Source organism: Podarcis bocagei (assembly GCF_964188305.1).
Source record: "Podarcis bocagei genome assembly, chromosome: 7".
In the NCBI taxonomy this organism is placed as follows: domain Eukaryota; kingdom Metazoa; phylum Chordata; class Lepidosauria; order Squamata; family Lacertidae; genus Podarcis; species Podarcis bocagei.
In genome coordinates this window covers 86,556,161-86,574,284 of record NC_138132.1, presented here as the reverse complement: position 1 = coordinate 86,574,284, position 18,124 = coordinate 86,556,161, and positions in this window count along the sequence as shown.

The following is an 18,124-nucleotide window of genomic DNA, read 5'->3' as shown; positions in this document are numbered from 1 at the left end:
ATGCATGATGAGTAATTGGGGCGGATATTTTCATATCAGCTGGACTTTAATAAAAAGCCCCCCCCCCATTTTTCTTTTTGAGAACTTTCCTAAACACCATACTGGGGTTTTATTGGGGGGGGGGGGAGGGTTTGGTTCCAGAACAGAGCCGTTCATCTTTGTGGGAGGCTTTTCATTATCTGCTTCCTTCCAGACACCAAGAGAGAAGGCCACCTCTGAGCACATGCAGAGTGCATTTCTGTCCCAATAGTTGTCATTCCACATGGTCTCCCTGTAATATGAGTGAGTCTTTTAATCGGGCCTAATTTCTCTATCTCCCCCGTCTTTTAAAATAGGTTTTAATTGACTGATTGATTTTATTTTTCTGCATTTATATCCCCACCTGTTTTCCAAGGAGCACAAGGCCATGTACGTGGTCCTCTACCTCCTCATTTCATTATCACAACAACCCTGTTAGGCTCAGAGTCAGTGAGTGGCCTAAGGCCACACCAGTGAGCTTTGTGGCCAAGTAGGAAACACCCCCTCTTTCTGGGGGTCCCCTGGTCCTTTGCCACTTGGCTCTCATCCCAGGGCCCCACCTAGGGACCAGACAGCTCCCTCATCCTTTTTCTTTAAAGCAATGGTATGACTTGACATCGACAAACCTAGACAGCATCTTAAAAAGCAGAGACATCACCTTGCCGACAAAGGTCCGTATAGTTAAAGCTGTGGTTTTCCCAGTAGTGATGTATGGAAGTGAGAGCTGGACCATAAAGAAGGCTGATTGCCGAAGAATGGATGCTTTTGAATTATAGTGCTGGAGGAGACTCTTGAGAGTCCCATGGACTGCAAGAAGATCAAACCTATCCATTCTGAAGGAAATCAGCCCTGAGTGCTCACTGGAAGGACAGATCCTGAAGCTGAGGCTCCAATACTTTGGCCACCTCATGAGAAGAGAAGACTCCCTGGAAAAGACCCTGATGTTGGGAAAGATGGAGGGCACAAGGAGAAGGGGACAACAGAGGATGAGATGGTGGGACAGTGTACTCGAGGCTACCAGCATGAGTTTGTCCAAACTGCAGGAGGCAGTGGAAGACAGGAGTGCCTGGCATGCTCTGGTCCATGGGGCCCAGAAGAGTCGGACACGATTAAACGACTAAACGACTAAACAACAACAACAACTTGACATCATTCCAGCCACTAACTAGAGACATCTGAGCTTGCTACATTTCATGTTAATAAAGAAAACTTGGCATCACTTAAACTGGCCTTATGTGAATATGCTGCCCTCCAAATGTTGATGTCCTACAACTCCCATAAACCCAAGCAAGCATGGCCAATGGTCAAGAGTAATGGGAGTTGTGGCCCACAACTTCTGTAGGGCACCGCACTGCCTACCTCTGATAGAGGGGCTCAGCTACTACTCTACTAAAATGCTCAGGCAGGGTCCAGGTGAATCAGAGCAGCTTGTGGGACTGAAATGCTAGCAAATGCTTGCCCCTGGAACTTTTGGATATGGGGATATGGGCACAGCTCCACCACATGTGAAAGATGGATCCTTCCTGCTCGCCTTCTCACCAGCAAGACGGGTAAATCTGCATCAAGCTGGCAAAACTAGATAGATAGATAGATAGATAGATAGATAGATAGATAGATATAGATAGATATAGATAGATTTTTTTAACATACCATTTTCAAAAGCAATTAAACATATTTTTACATTTTATTCCATTTTTTTGACTTCCATCAGTCCTGTCTGAAAATTTTCCAATCTAATCTCTTAGTATACATTTCTTATTTCCCCTATTACATTTAAAACTCATAACCAATATCTCTATTCTTTATCTACTTTGTAGCACTTCATATATTCCTCCTTACAAAACGTCTTGTGGTCCTACTAGAGTAATTTGTTGGTTACAATTGCTTTTCAAATAGTTCATATACTTCTTCCAACCTTCTGTAAATATCTGGCCCCGCAGGTTTCGAATCCTTCCTGTCATTTTGTCCAATTCTGCATAGTCCATTATTTTCATCTGCCATTCTTCTTTCGTCGGAATTTCTTCTGGTTTCCATTTCTGGGCTAACAATCAAGCTGGCAAAACCTATTTGTGGAGTAGAGCCATCTGCGTTGTTTCTGCATTCTGAGATATTGAGCCTACTTTTCTTCCTCTATGGAAACCGCTAGGACAGTGGTTTTCAACCAGAGTGCTGTGGCACCTTGCGGTGCCTTGAATGATGGTCAGGGGTGCCATGGGCAACACTGGCTTCTATCCCTCTCTCCTCTGATGTCCTCTTGCATCTCTGCCTCCCAAAGGCTTGCACAGCTGTTTGTTGCAGCAGCCCTGGCTACAAGCTCTCCAGGCGAATGGTGCCTCTGGGGCTGGCCAAGGGGTACTGGTTGCCAGGAGCTGAGGTGACCTCGGAGTAAGCAAGCAAGCAGGCAAGGGAGCTGAAATATACTTGGAGTCGAGAGTGGATTTCATGCTCTTTATTCAGCTCATAGTGGTGAGGAGGAATGGAAGTTCCCCCAGAATGTCTGCTTTATATATATATTATTTACACAATGGGCCCCATGTGATTGGCTAATTCCAGGATTCACCTGTAGGCCAATTAGGTTGCGGATTCACTTCTACCCGGAGCTGGATTGGGTGGCTCCTGTGGACCAATCAGACTGCTGCATTCTGGATGCTATTGTTCTAGGACCAATCAGACTACTGCATTCTGAATCCTATTGTTCTAGGACCAATCAGACTGCTGCATTTTGGATCCTATTCAACTCAGTACATAACAGGAGCCCTGCCAGCCAGTCCGTCAGCCCTTGCTGTTGGGAAAGGCAGACAAGTCCTAGCCCTTGTAGGGCAGCGTGAGGAGGCACCTCTCTGTGGGGCAGGGGGCAGCTCAGGGACAGTGGCCACTCGGAGGACTCCCAAGGAGAGGGGAGAGGAGGCTGAGGGAACCCTCCACAAGAGAGGGTGTTCGAAAAAGGGTGAGAGGCTGCCAGCTCTGCAGGCAAGGGATGACATAAATGGGCTCCTGAGCCCCACAGGGGTGCCGCAGAAAGAATGTAGGTGGTCAAGTCAGCTGTGGACTCAAAAAGGTTAAAAACCCTAGAACACTTTCCCGTTGTGATGGCCTGGGATTCGGACTCGGATGCTGAACCTGAGGGATCCCAGCCTGCACAGGATTCCCCACCTCCAGAACCAGCTGAGCCGGGGCTGGGGCATGGGCCTGAAGGGTCCTCACCTGTGCTGGGTCCTCAGGTGCAGGCACCAGCTGAGTCTGCTCTGGCTCCTGAGGTGATGGAGGACCCATTGCCTGCAGGTGCTCCACTCTCAGCCCCGTCAGAGGAAGCTGATGTTGCCTCTGGGTCCGGTGACCCTCCAGCCTCTCCTGAGCTGCAGAGGCTCAGGGCAGAGAGGCGGAGGGAACTAAGTTCCTGCAGGAGGAGTGCTCGCCTCCAGGCCAGGAGAGGCGAGTCACCAGAGGATCAGGGCCGCCATATGCCTCGGGGCAGATAAAAGCCAGCCAGCCCAGTCCTGGGTTGCGGGACCAACATTGTTGGTAGCCTATTCCTGCCTGCACCCTGACCTGCTCTTCTGCCAGAGTTCCTGACCTCACCCGACTCCCTGCCTTGGACCCCGCTTCAGCTTTGACGGACAGCCTCCATACCGCACCCTTGTCCTTTGACTGGACTCGGATCTCGCTGCACTGTTAGCCCTCGGGACCAGCACCCCTGTGCTGGTTTTTTTGCCCCACATGCTGCTGAAATTAACACTAGGTTTCTCCCCCAACTGAGCATGCAAAGCCTGGTAGGGTGGTTTGAGGTAGATGAAGGGCCTTAGCTCAGCAGCAGCAGCACCTGCTTTGCATACAGAAGGTCGCAAGTTCAATCCCCAGTGGCATCTTCGGGTAAGGCTTGTTGTAAACAAAAATTGCCCTTTTCCCTTATGGGGTACCCAAGAGCCCATATAGAGTCCTTAAGTGGGTTCCCTATCAGTAGGAGAAAATAACAGAGGCCAACCAGAGAATATTGAGAAGCAAAGCAGCTAGTAAGCCTGATCTTTATTGATCTGTTGCAACAGGGTCTCCCCTCACACGCAGGAAAGGAGGAGGAACCCAGAACAATGGTGTATAAGGCCTTATAAGGACTTTTGAAATTGCCACCCTGTAGATCACGACCACCCCCAGAAACATCATACATACATCACAGAAGGGGTGTAACCTAAGACCACCCCTCAGATACATCATACCTACATCACAGAAAAGGCGGTCTAAAACAGAAATTTGAATGTTGTCTTTCTCCTGTCTGGCAGGTTACTTGATTGGATACCCTGCTTACTAGACTGGATTGCCTGGGGAGCCTGGCCAGTCTTTTGTAATTATAAATACTTCGTTCCTGGGACATGTCACAGGCTCACACACTGTTCAAACACAGACATACCCTTAAGACAGGATTTGTGAAGGAAAAGACAATGGGGAGGCTTTTCCATTTTCCTTTGACCTTGCAGAGAAAACATTTGGTCAGTTTGGGACAGTTTGGGAATCAAAATGGTTCCAGGTCGGTCTTCCTGTGCTGATCTATGTATGTGCTTGGTTGGTACACTTATGAACATTAGCATATATCTAAGACCTCAAAGGACCGCAGGTGGCGCTGTGGGTTAAACCACAGTGCCTAGGACTTGCTGAGCGAAAGGTCGGCAGTTCGAATCCCCGCGCAACGGGGTGAGCTCCTGTCGTTCAGTCCCAGCTCCTGCCTACCTAGCAGTTCGAAAGCACCCCAAAGTGCAAGTAGATAAATAGGGACCGCTCTCTAGCGGGAAGGTAAACGGCGTTTCCGTGTGCTGCGCTGGTGCTGGCTCGCCAGAGCAGCCTTGTCACGCTGGCCACGTGACCTGGAAGCTGTCTTTGGACAAGCGCTGGCTCCCGGCCTCTTGAGCGAGATGAGCGCGCAACCGCAGAGTCGGTCACGACTGGACCTGTTGGTCAGGGTTACCTTTACCTCAAATTTCCTATCACAGGCTTGACAAGACTCCTGTCTGAAATCCTGGACAGCTGCTGCCAGTCCATGTCAACAGTGTTGGGCTAGGTGGATGGATGGTCTGACCCGGAATAAGGCAACTTCTGATGTTCTACATTCATCTTGCCAAACTGAACCCATCCGTGGTTTCTCAGTGCCCAGTGATAGTTCCTCAGCTGTTAAGAATGCCTTCCCCCCTGACATCACAGAATGTTCAGCCAGTGGCTTAGCAGAGCTTGCAAGGTTTCTGTTTTTAAAAGCCCAAGTATGTAAGACCTTCTTCTTCTTTTCCCCTTGAAAAAAGGGACGCATGAATTTGAAATCCAGAGAGAATAGTGGGGTAATTGTTGGAAGAGTCTTGATAGTCAAAGCGCTCTGTGGCCGTCAGGCTGATCAAAGCAAATTTGAGGTTGCGCATTTCAGGCCCGGGTAGAGAACAGGGCGAGCACAGCTTGTAAATTTTAAAGCAGTGTGCGTCAGAGATGTTACATAAATCCTTGGGAGCTAAATATAACAGAGCACTCTTTTTTTGGGTGACGGCTGCTTTCCTTGAAAAGGGTGCGTTAGAGCCAGAAAACAGGAGTTGGGTCTGTTCCCAAATTTACCGTGCATTTTAAAAAATGTACCTCTCTCCCCCCGCCCGCCGTTGGTGCCCCCGCCGCCCCAGAGCCTTCAGTAACCTATTCAGGGAGCCTCAAGTTTCCTCTTTCCTTATAACTGGGAGGGGAGGGGGCGGAATTACATTTGCGGCTGCTTTTCCCAAAATGAACGAAATGTACCCAAGCACTAAATGTCATGCAATTGTCCCAGTAAATGTTTGTTAGGGAATAATTACAGTATATGAAACTCTCTCACTAGGATACATCTACATGACATAGCTGAGACCCTGTTATTGGGAATGAGGATTTCCTCTTCCCCAACCTAGACTTGTCTGCTCCTGCCTACCCCAGCCCCCCCCCCAATCTGACCATATCACCTTCTGTCCCCCATCCTTCACACACACACACACCCACACACACACACACACCCTGCTCCTTTGCCTGGAGGGCGTGTGGCTGTCTAGCATGCTGCCTGTGGTTGCTAAGCAACCGGAGGATGCCCTCTCAAAATACATCTGGGAGGCTGGTGGGATGCATCCTTTGCTAGGCAACGACCTGTGCTTCCGTTGCTTCCCTATAGTTCCTCTGGGAACTGGCAAAATGCCTGGGCCAGCCCACAAGTGCCACGGTACTCTCTGCAAAGGAGAGAAATAATAATAATAATAATAATAATAATAATAATAATAATAATAATAATAATATATTTATACCCCGCCCATCTGGCTGGGTTTCCCCAGCCACTATGGACGTCTTCCAACAAAACACTAAAATACAATAACCTATTAAACATTAAAAGCTTCCCTAAACAGGGCTGCCTTCAGATGTCTTCTAAAAGTTTGGTAGTTATTTTTCTCTTTGACATCTGGTGGGAGGGCGTTCCACAGGGCGGGCGCCACTACTGAGAAGGCCCTCTGCCTGGTTCCCTGTAACTTGGCTTCTCGCAGTGAGGGAACCGCCAGAAGGCCCTCGGTGCTGGACCTCAGTGTCTGGGCAGAATGATGGAGGTGGAGATGCTCCTTCAGGTATACTGGACCGAGGCCGTTTAGGGCTTTAGCACCAACACTTTAAATTGTGCTCGGAAACGTAGCACTACTACTACTAGTAATAATAATAATAGGGGCAATCTGGAATAACAGTGGGTCCCAGAAGCATCAACATGAAGGATATAGTTAAACTCTGGAACGCACAGGAAGCAGTGATGGCCACCAACTTGGATAGCTTCAAAAGAAGATTGGACAAATTCATGGAGGAGAGGGCTATCGATGGCTACTAGCCAGGATTGCTCTGCTTCCATGACCAGAGGCAATAATACCAGCTGATGGAAACTGCAGGAGGGAAGAGGCCTCTTGTGTTCAAATGCTGATTGCAGGTTTCCTATTAGGGCATCTGTTTGGCCACTGGGAGAACAGGATTCTGACCTTTGGCCTGATCCAGCAGCCAGGCTCTTATGTTTTTATGGCACCGACAAAGCATGTTTAATGCAGGACAACTAGGATGGTGGAATGAAGTTTCAGTAGGAACAGTTTCCAAGATTAGCATTTGGTATGGATGTGTCTGAGATGTGGAGCAGAAGATTTAAGTGGAGGAGCATGGGGCATGGTAAATGTAAAGGTAAAGGGACCCCTGACCATTAGGTCCAGTCGTGGCCAACTCTGGGTTGCGGTGCTCATCTTGCTTTTTTGGCAAAGGGAGCCGGCGTACAACTTCCAGGTCATGTGGCCAGCATGACTAAGCCACTTCTGACGAACTAGAGCAGCGCACGGAAACGCCGTTTACCTTCCCGCCGGAGTGGTACCTATTTATCTACTTGCACTTTGGCGTGCTTTAGAACTGCTAGGTTGGCAGGAGCAGGGACCGAGCAATGGGAGCTCACCCCATTGTGGGGATTCGAACCGCCGACCTGCTGATCGGCAAGTCCTAGGCTCTGTGCTTTAACCCACAGCACCACCCGTGCAGCTAGACTATAGGCCCTCGTGAACCAACACCTGGGTAAGGGAAAGCAAAAAGCACTTCAAAAATAGTAGCCATTCAGTCCTGTTTGAGACTGACTGAGCGAGATCAATTTCCCCTCTGAAAGAAAAAGTCTTTTTAAACCTCTGTCTAAAAAAAAACACACCAATCAAACAAAACTCCAACTCAAGCATCACTTGAGAGCTATCCAGTCCTTGATTAGATGTGGTTTGGGCAGCCATTGCAGCAAATCAGCTAATTGCAAAATAAAAGTTATATGTATCATGAGCCTTTGCTAAGCAGAGCTGGCTGGGTCTGATGGGAATTGTAGTCCAAAGCATCTTGAGTGCTTGGTGAAGGCTGAAGATATATATATATTGTGGGATGTGAAACACAAGAGCAGTCAAGTACAACATTCCTAGAGTGAACATGTTTAGACATGGGGAGGGATGTTTGTCCAGCCAGCAGGTAAACTTCCTGTTTCCCTCTGGGCTGGGACAGACTTCCTCTACATGTGACTAGAAGTGGGTGTGGCCTCACCTGTGCAGGTAATGATAAAAGCACAGGGCAAGGCAGCCATCTCTCTCTTCCATCTCTCTTCCTTCTCTCTTCCACCACATGCATCGAAGGAGCAACATCTACTGAGTGAAAGATGCACCCTTGGCTCCCAGCCAAGAGTGGACAAAGGGACTGTCTTCTTATAAGATAGATTCCAAATGTATGTTACTTCATTAAGCTTAAGTCTGCCTTCTGGGATCTGATTGTGAACAGAATGTAAGTAAACTCTTTTTATACTTTTGTAAAAGACTGTGTCGTCTCTTCTATTTTATGAGGGAATAAGGGGAAATTACCAGAGTAGTTATTATAGAGGCTTTAGTGAGCCTGAGCAAACGTTGCCGTTGCAAACTTAAAATAATGGGGAATGTTTTACTCTGCTGATGTTGGGGAACTTGTTAACACAGTTGGGTAAGGATATAATCAGACAATATATCCTCTCCTGCATCCCTGAACATTCCCACATATATATATACATCATTGTAGTGAACATTAGGTCACAAATCCCTCTCCCCTTCCAGCAACACCACACCTCTATGAAGCTGATGAATTGAGACAGTCGTGGAATCTTACTGGAACATCAAGAACCCACCAAGGGGCAGTTGGGAACACAGACGGCCAAGGAGACATTATCGGAGCAGATAATCTGCTCCAAAAACACCAAGCGGAATGAGAGAGACTGAGCGTAAACTGCGAAGCTGCACCAGGGGGAAGGAGCACACTCACAAGGAGACTTCTGTCTCTCCAAGCGCTAATGGCAGAGTGACTCATTGCTAACCAGCCTGTGCTTCTTCCAGCCCACCCCATGGGAATCTTCCTTGAATTGCATTTCAGTCCATCACCACCAGCAGTTGTGTAGCGTGGGGGGGGCAGGGGGGTCGTGGCCCCGGGTGCAAGTTTCTAAGGGGTGCACTGTTGTAAACAAAAATTGCCCTTTTCCCTTATGGGGTACCCAAGAGCCCATATAGAGTCCTTACGTAGGTTCCCTATCGGTAGGAGAAAATAACAGAGGCCAACCAGAGAATATTGAGAAGCAAAGCAGCTACTAAGCTTGATCTTGATTGATCTGATGCAACAGGGTGCTCCCCTCACCCGCAGGAAAGGAGGAGGCACCCAGAAAAATGGCCCGCAAAGCTTTATAAAGACTTTTGAAATTGCCACCCTGTAGATCAAGACCACCCCCTGAAACATCATACATACATCACAGAAGGGGTGTAACCTAAGACCACCCCCCAGATACATCACACCTACATCACCGAAAAGGCGGTCTAAAACAGAAATTTGAATGTTGTTTTTCTCCTGTCCGTTGTTTTATCTCCTGTCTGGCAGGTTACTTGATTGGATTGCCTGGGGAGCCTGGCCATTCCTTTGTAATGATAAATACTTAGTTCCCGGGCCAGGTCACAGGCTCACACCTTATTCATATCTTAAATGTGCCCTTAAGACAGGATTTGTGAGGAAAGAGACAATGGGAGGTTTCCCACTTTGACCTTGCAAAGAAAACATTTGCTCAGTTTAGGAATCAAAATGGTTCCAGGTTGGCCTTCCTGTGCTGTTCCATGTACGTACGTGCTTGGTTGGTATGCTTATGAACATTACCATATATCTAAGACCATAAAATTCCTATCACAGCACACAACAGGCTCCCTCATCAAGGCCAGAGCCGGGCCAGATCTTTGGGACTGGGGCAATGTTTCCTTCTCCTTCTCGCAATGAGGGAACTGCCAGAAGGCCCTCGGAGCTGGACCTCAGTGTCTGGGCAGAACGATGGGGGTAGAGATGCTCCTTCAGGTATACCGGGCTGAAGGACTTATCTCGGGTGACTCAGAAAAGCATATAACTCGCCTTGCCCTCCTGTCCTCACAGCTAGCCAGTCTGGGCAGCACACATGACTCCAGCAGTGTATCCCCACCTTTTTCTTCCTCCAACCCTCTTCGGTGGGTGTCCTTTTCCTGGCCATCTGAAGGCAGCCCTGTTTAGGGAAGCTTATAATATTTGATGAATCATTGTATTTTAATATTCTGCTGGAAACCGCCCAGAGTGGGCGGGGAAACCCAGCCAGATGGGCACAGTATAAATAAAAAAATATTATATTGTTGTTCTTGTTTAGTCGTTTAGTCGTGTCCGACTCTTTGTGACCCCCTGGACCAGAGCATGCCATGCCCTCCTGTCTTCCACTGTCTCCCACAGTTTGGTCAAACTCATGCTGGTAGCTTCGGGAACACTGTCCAACCATCTCGTCCTCTGCCGTCCCCTTCTCCTTGTGCCCTCCATCTTTCCCAACATCAGGGTCTTTTCCAGGGAGTCTTTTCTTCTCATGAGGTGGCCAAATTATTATTATTATTGCCGCACCCTAGACCAGCTTCTCTTCATTCAATTTACTTCCAAGTGATTTCCCAATAGATCCCACTCCAAAAGGGCTCAATTTCCCCATCAGTGACCCCCATGAATTACACCCAGATCATCTGGAAATTGATTTATCCCATTAAATCAATAAATTAATAATTAAGAACAATAATCATTAATATTGTGGCTATGCCCGCAATTGCCTACTACACATTTGTGTCTATCCTTTCTGACACTTGGCCAAAAAATAAACTAAGCCTTGAAGCTTTATGAACCTACTTAAATCACAGGCCAAAACACACCCACATGGGGGGTTTACATGTAGGCTGGGCATTTGACACTGCCTGTGGTTATTTCCCTGTTGTCACGCCATCCACCCCCACAAAAAAACCCCAGCCATTCAATAACTGCTGTTCCAGGCACTGTGTTTTCTGATATCGGGAGCAGGCAGCTATTTCACAGAATCGTAGAATCTTAGAGAGCCAGTGTCGTGCTGTGGTTAAGAGCAGTGGACTCGTGATCTGGTGAACCGGGTTCGCTTCCCCGCTCCTCCACATGCAGCTGCTGGGTGACCTTGGGCCAGTCACACTTCTCTGAAGTCTCTCAGCCCCACTCACCTTACAGGGTGTTTGTTGTGGGGGAGGAAGGGAAAGGAGAATGTTAGCCGCTTTGAGACGCCTTTGGGTAGTGATAAAGCGGGATATCAAATCCAAACTCTTCTTCTACTTCTTAAAGTTGGAAGGGACCAAAGGGTCATCTAGTCCAACTCTCTGAATGCCATGTTTGGTGTTTTTTTAAATGTATCCATGTAATTTGTCCTAACCATGTGATGCTAATATTTTTTCCACTCCCTATCTTCACTTACCTGGCTCTGAAATTCCAGTGCCATTTTCCTGTGAAATATGGTGGGCCCCCCCATGTTTATTAAAATGAAAATGAGATGAAAACCCATGCATTGAGCTGGCTCAGCTATGGAGGTCTAAGGACTTTCATGTGCTCCTCTTTTTTAACACCCCTCCCCGTGTGTGTGTGTGTGTGTGTGTGTGTGTGTGTGTGTGTGTGTGTGTTGAACTGACAGCTTTTAGTAAAATTACTTTCTCACAAAAAGTCTGTCTAGCACCTTCACCATGTAAGGTTTTGTCACATGCTGAAGGTGCACTTATTTACAATTTGTTTTAATTTACTTTTTAATTGACCTTAGTATTGCATAACTTATATGCAGAATTCATCATGCGAAAGGCTGGGCTGGATGAATCCCAAGCCGGAATTAAGATTGCCGGAAGAAAGATCAACAACCTCGGATATGCAGATGACACAACCTTGATGGCAGAAAGTGAGGAGCAATTAAAGAACCTTTTATTGAGGGTGAAAGAGGAGAGCGAAAATATGGTCTGAAGCTCAACATCAAAAAAATGAAGATCATGGCCACTGGGCCCATCACCTCCTGGCAAATAGAAGGGGAAGAAATGGAGGCAGTGAGAGATTTTACTTTCTTGGGCTCCATAATCACTGCAGATGGTGACAGCAGTCACAAAATTAAAAGACGCCTGCTTCTTGGGAGAAAAGTGATGACAAACCTAGATAGCATTTTAAAAAGCAGAGATATCACCTTGCCAACAAAGGACCGTATAGTTAAAGCTATGGTTTTCCCCGTAGTGGTGTATGGAAGTGAGAGCTGGACCATAAAGAAAGCTGATTGCCGAAGAATTGATGCTTTTGAATTCTGGTGCTGGAGGAGACTCTTGAGAGTCCCATGGACTGCAAGAAGATCAGACCTTTCCATTCTGAAGGAAATCAGCCCTGAGTGCTCACTGGAAGGACAGATCCTGAAGCTGAGGCTCCAATACTTTGGCCACCTCATGAGAAGAGATGACTCCCTGGAAAAGACCCTGATATTGGGAGAGATGGAGGGCATAAGGAGAATGGGGTCACGAAGAGTCGGACATGACTAAACAACTAAACAACAACAACAACAACAACATTGCATAAGTCCCAGGTCCTCATGAAGAAGTGCAAGGGGTCATCTAGTCCAACCCTCACCACGCAGGAATCCTGCCCACAGCTCTCTCTCTGGGTGGGCTCAGACCACCCACCTTAACAGACAGACCCACTGACCAACTGTGCCACAGGACACTGAATATAAGCTAACCTCCATATAAGATTTTGCAAAGCAAATCTGTCTCTGTGGCACAAATCTCCTGATCACCCCTTCTTGCTCTTGCAATTATTTTCCCCGCAGGTTTTCCTCTCTCCCTACAGTTTCCCCACAGCTTTTGGGAAACGTGCAAAAGCTGTTTTGTTTGCAGAAGAGAACCACACCGGAAGGCTTGACATTCAGCTCCTATGCAGTGATTCTCCCTTGCAAATCTTCCTCTCTGCATTATGTCAAGCCACAGACTTGTATTTGAGGGAAGATGCCTTCACAAAAAGAATAAAACTTTTTGACAGTTCCATATTTAGCCCAAGTGACTCAAGGCTTAATCCTTCTACATAAGAAGCCGCAAACTTAATCATTTTTTAAACACATCTTCTGTCTTTTGACAGGATGAGGGAGTGTGAATCTACCATGCTAATCCTGATCCTTTTCTTCTTTACGCCAGCGTAGCTCCTAAATCAGTGGCTGCTAAACTGCAATCCAGGTCCCCAGAGATTTTATTTAATTATTTTATTTCTTAGTATGCTTACACCATTTGCTTGTAAAAAAAAGTGCAAAATGTTTTGCAAAAAAGAATAAGACAAACACAATATCAGTAAAAACAGTTAAAAATGATTATTTTAAAACATTCAAAAAATGTAAAATCAGTGGTAAATTTTAAAAAAGTTTAAAACACACATCAATGTTCTGCAATAATGATTTTAGCAGGTGCTGAAAAGAGTACAGCCAAGGAACGTGCCTGATGTCAGTAAGCAGGGAGTTCCAAAGTGTGGGTGCTGCTAAACTAAAAAAAAGAAAAGAAAAAATTCTTTCCAGTAGCACCTTAGAGACCAACTAAGTTTGTTATTGGTTTGAGCTTTTGTGTGCATGCACACATACCAATAACAAACTTAGTTGGTCTCTAAGGTGCTACTGGAAGGATTTTTTTTATTTTGTTTCGACTACGGCAGACCAACATGGCTACCTGTTGTTGCTTAGTCATTTAGTTGTGTCTGACTCTTCGTGACCCCATGGACCAGAGCACGCCAGGCACTCCTGTCTTCCACTGCCTCTCGCAGTTCAGTCAAACTCATGCTGGTAGCTTCATGAACACTGTCCAACCCTCTCGTCCTCTGTCGTCCCCTTCTCCTTGTGTCCTCCATCTTTCCCAACATCAGGGTCTTTTCCAGGGAGTCTTCTCTTCTCATGAGGTGGCCAAAGTATTGGAGCCTCAGCTTCAGGATCTGTCCTTCCAGTGAGCACTCAGGGCTGATTTCCCTAAGAATGGATAGGTTTGATCTTCTTGCAGTCCATGGGACTCTCAAGAGTCTCCTCCAGCACCATAATTCAAAAGCATCCATTCTTCGGCAATCAGCCTTCTTTATGGTCCAGCTCTCACTTCCATACATCACTACTGGGAAAACCATAGCTTTAACTATACGGACCTTTGTCGGCAAGGTGATGTCTCTGCTTTTTGTTAACTAAAAAAAAAATGCAGTTTCTTAAAGATGTGGAGCGAATATTATGTGGCACATGTAACAGTTCCAGTTCCGCACATCAAACTGGCTGAGGCAGGCGGACCCCAAGATTGTGGTGAAAATAATAGGAGGAAATGCTGGCGAAACCTTCGGTTTTCTTTTGAGCTCCCAACACGTGCTGAAGAGGCAAGCCGCCTCGGAGTTTCATTGCATAAACAACTTGCCTCTTCTGCAATATCAGTGGCTGCAGAGGAGTTGTATGAAAAGCTGAGAGTCCTTTCTCAGTTGTGTTACCCTGCCACCACCAGCTAAGCTATGCTAGACTGGAGCCACAAAGGCACTGTGCAGCTATTCAGTTCTAGAAAGGAAGCCAAGCATCCTCCGTTGTGGGGACTGGGAGCAACTGTGCCCATTAACAAGGGAACAAGCCAGCTGGAACAGTGAGAGAACTTCAGTACCAAGTGAAAAAATAAGACACCATCTGAAATGGCTCTCTGCAAGCTGGAGGGAACAGAAGCAACTGCGGCCAGGAGCTGAAATGAAAACACTGGGCTATGGGGACTGTATTAGAATGAAGCAGAACCTGCAGAGGGAAAGCTATCGGTGCAGGAATTGACTGCAAGCAAAAGCCTGCAGATGTTGACACCCAGTCTCTGACGGGATAAAGCGAGACAATTTCTCCTGCCTCCAACCCAGTCCCATTGAACGGAACTGAATAGGAACTCTCACCGGTCATAAGAACTGCAGTCCCCATGGTCTTGCGGGAACCTCAATCTCTTCGCCTTTACTGCAGCATCTGTGATATGGGCACAATAATACTGACCTGACTTACAGGGCTGTTGTAATAGGAACAGAAGGAATGTAAATGCGGAGCTGTGGAAAGCCCAGGCAACGTTAAAATTCTCTGCACAGCCTCTGATTCCCTAACCTCTCGGACCTCTGAGGCTTCATTGTCCTCCCGTTTCCAAGCATATCTTCACAACAATAAGCCTCATCCACACGGAGGTTTGATGTGGATTTAGAGCTGCTTCTCTTTTTCCCATTCTTTGTGGCATCCACATACCGATTAGATGTGCTTTGGGCAATCACTGCAGCAAATCAGCTAATTACAAAATATACCCTATTTGAGGTGAGGCGAACAGAACAGATGATTTGCTTCTTTTCGTCTGTCCTGAATCTCCCAGCGTTCAGTCTCCTCTGCTTGCATTAAAAGGCAAGGCAACCCCCTCCCAGCTCTTTTGGATTCAGATGCTTCACACACACACACACAGACGCTCTGCTCATTCACAGTGGTGGTGGTTTCGCTGAGAAGCATCCCGGGAGGAGTGCTGAAGCAATGAAGTCACATCAGTTCCCAGCAAAGCCTGACAGTTCTGCACTGTTTGAGATGGAAAGCAAAGAGAATCCCTTTTCTGTGGCCCAAGCAAATGTTTTCTGTAAGTGAGAAACATAAAGAGACACTCAACCACATCATTTCCTTTCCCGACAAGTCCATTGACTGCTTTGTCCAGTGCCGGCAAACAATGGAGAATGGAGTCCATAGAAGTTGTGGCACAAAGGACTGTTGTTTGCGCGCACACCCCCCCCAACGAGATGGACAGTGCACTGCAAGTATATGCAGAATAGCAGGGGGGAAGGCTCATCATAGACACTGTAATTGCAAAATAAAATGTAAATTGCAATAAATCGGAGACAATCTTTCATACGACCCTGACTCTCATCCTAATAAAGGTAAAGGGACCCCTGAAAGTTAAGTCCAGTCGCGAACGACTCTGGGGTTGCGGCGCTCATCTCGCTTTACTGGCCAAGGGATCTGGCGTTTATCCGCAAACAGTTTTTCTGGGTTATGTGGCCAGCATGACTAAGCCGCTTCTGGCGAAGCCAGAGCAGCACATGGAAACGCCGTTTACCTTCTTGCTGGAGTGGTACCTATTTATCTACTTGCACTTTGACGTGCTTTCGAACTGCTAGGTGGACAGGAGCTGGGACTGAACAACAGGAGCTCACCCCATCGCGGGGCCTCGAACCGCCGACCTTCCAATCGGCAAGTCCAAGCAACACAGTGGTTTAGACCCAGGGGCGCGGACTTATAAAAAATATTGGGGGGGCCCGGGAAAGCTCATGAATAATAAATAAGCTCATGAATATGCAGATAAAGTGGCACCGCCTCCTCGTGAGCGAATAGGGGAGAGCGTGCTGCGCCTATTAATCAGCTCCGAAGGAAATTGGGTGGAGCTTTTGCTCGGGAGGGAGGGCAGGAGGCATGCAGCCCGACCCTGTGCATTTTGGGCTGGGGGAGGGGCGGCGGTGGCGCTCTGCTGGAGGGGCGCCCGAGATTATTGGGGGGGCAGAGCCCCCCCAAATGAATTTTTAAGGGGGCTCGGGCCCCCTCAGGCCCCATGGAGTCGGCGCCTATGTTTAGACCACAATGCCAAGGGACATGTACCCCGATAACAATTTAGCCTACATTATCGTGTAGCCCCTAACACGGCCCTGTATGACAGACCGGTATTATTAGCCCCATATTGTAGATGGGAAGACTGAGGCTCAACTAAGGCCTCCTAGTGAGTTTGCAGCAAAGGTGCCTGGCAAACTGGGGACTTTCCAGTTTATAGTTCAGTCTCTTGGCTCTTTTTATTTAGATGGTGTTTTGCACTGCATTTCCCTCCATCCTCAGCCAGCCCATCTACTTGGGAAGGTTGACTCAGGGCTTGCCCACATTTGTGCATCATTTGCCTATTCATCCATGCCTTGAAATTAGATGGGAGTACAGCAGACCAAATCTGCACATGCTTGCATTTGTGTATGGGGACCAACTTCTGTCTTTTCCTGTTCATACCAGGAGGCATTTCTCTTTTGTGGGATGTGGGTGGCACTGTGGGTTAAACCACAGAGCCTAGGACTTGCCGATCAGAAGGTCGGCGGTTTGAATCCCCTCGATGGGGTGAGCTCCCGTTGCTCGGTCCCTGCTCCTGCCAACCTAGCAGTTCTAAAGCATGCCAGTGCAAGTAGATAAATAGGTACCGCTCCGGCGGGAAGGTAAACGGCGTTTCCGTGCGCTGCTCTGGTTTGCCAGAAGCGGCTTAGTCTTGCTGGCCACATGTACGCCAGCTCCCTCGGCCAGTGGAGAGCCAGTGTGGTGTAGTGGTTAAGAGCGGTAGTCTCGTAATCTGCGGAACCGGGTTCGATTCCCCGCTCCTCCACATGCAGCTGCTGGGTGACCTTGGGCCAGTCACACTTCTCTGAAGTCTCTCAGCCCCACTCACCTCACAGAGTGTTTGTTGTGGGGGAGGAAGGGAAAGGAGAATGTTAGCCGCTTTGAGACTCCTTAAAGGGAGTGAAAGGTGGGATATCAAATCCAAACTCTTCTTCTTCAGTAAAGCGAGATGAGCACCACAACACCAGAGTCAGCCATGACTGGACCCAATGGTCAGGGGTCCCTTTACCTTTACCTTTTACTGCAGCCCACACCTGCAGATGTTTGCATTTGTTTATGGGGACCAGCTGCTGTCTTTTCCTGTTCATACCAGGAGACATTCCTCTTTTTTGGGGGGGGGTCATTGCTTTCTAATCTGTCGATTCTATTGCACCCATAAAACACCAGCAGAGCGTGCACACAGAGAGCTACTAATGCACCTTGCTTTTCACAAAACCAAAAATGTGCAAAAACACCCAGCCAGGTAATTGTAAATGTGCTTGTGCAGTGTGTGAGGGCAAGGGCCATCGCTCAGGGTGTCTGCCTTGCAAGCAGACCGTCCCAGTTCCAATCCCTCTCCAGGGAGGACAAGTGGTATTCAGAAGTGTTGCTGTTTCTGACGCTTGAAGTAGAAATTAGTCTCCATCAGTCATGGTTAGTAGTCATGGACAGAGCATCCTTTGGCACAGAGCATCCTGGTTTATTGCAGATGCATGAAGGGCAAAACTGTCAAGGTTGGGCTCCACTGTCCTGCTTTCAATCTTGAGGATTCACACTAGGCAAGATTCACTGCGCGCTCTCTGGGATTAGGGGTTAAATCCTAGTTTCTGGTGCTGAGCCGTGGGTCAGATCAAGCTCGGTCCGCAAACC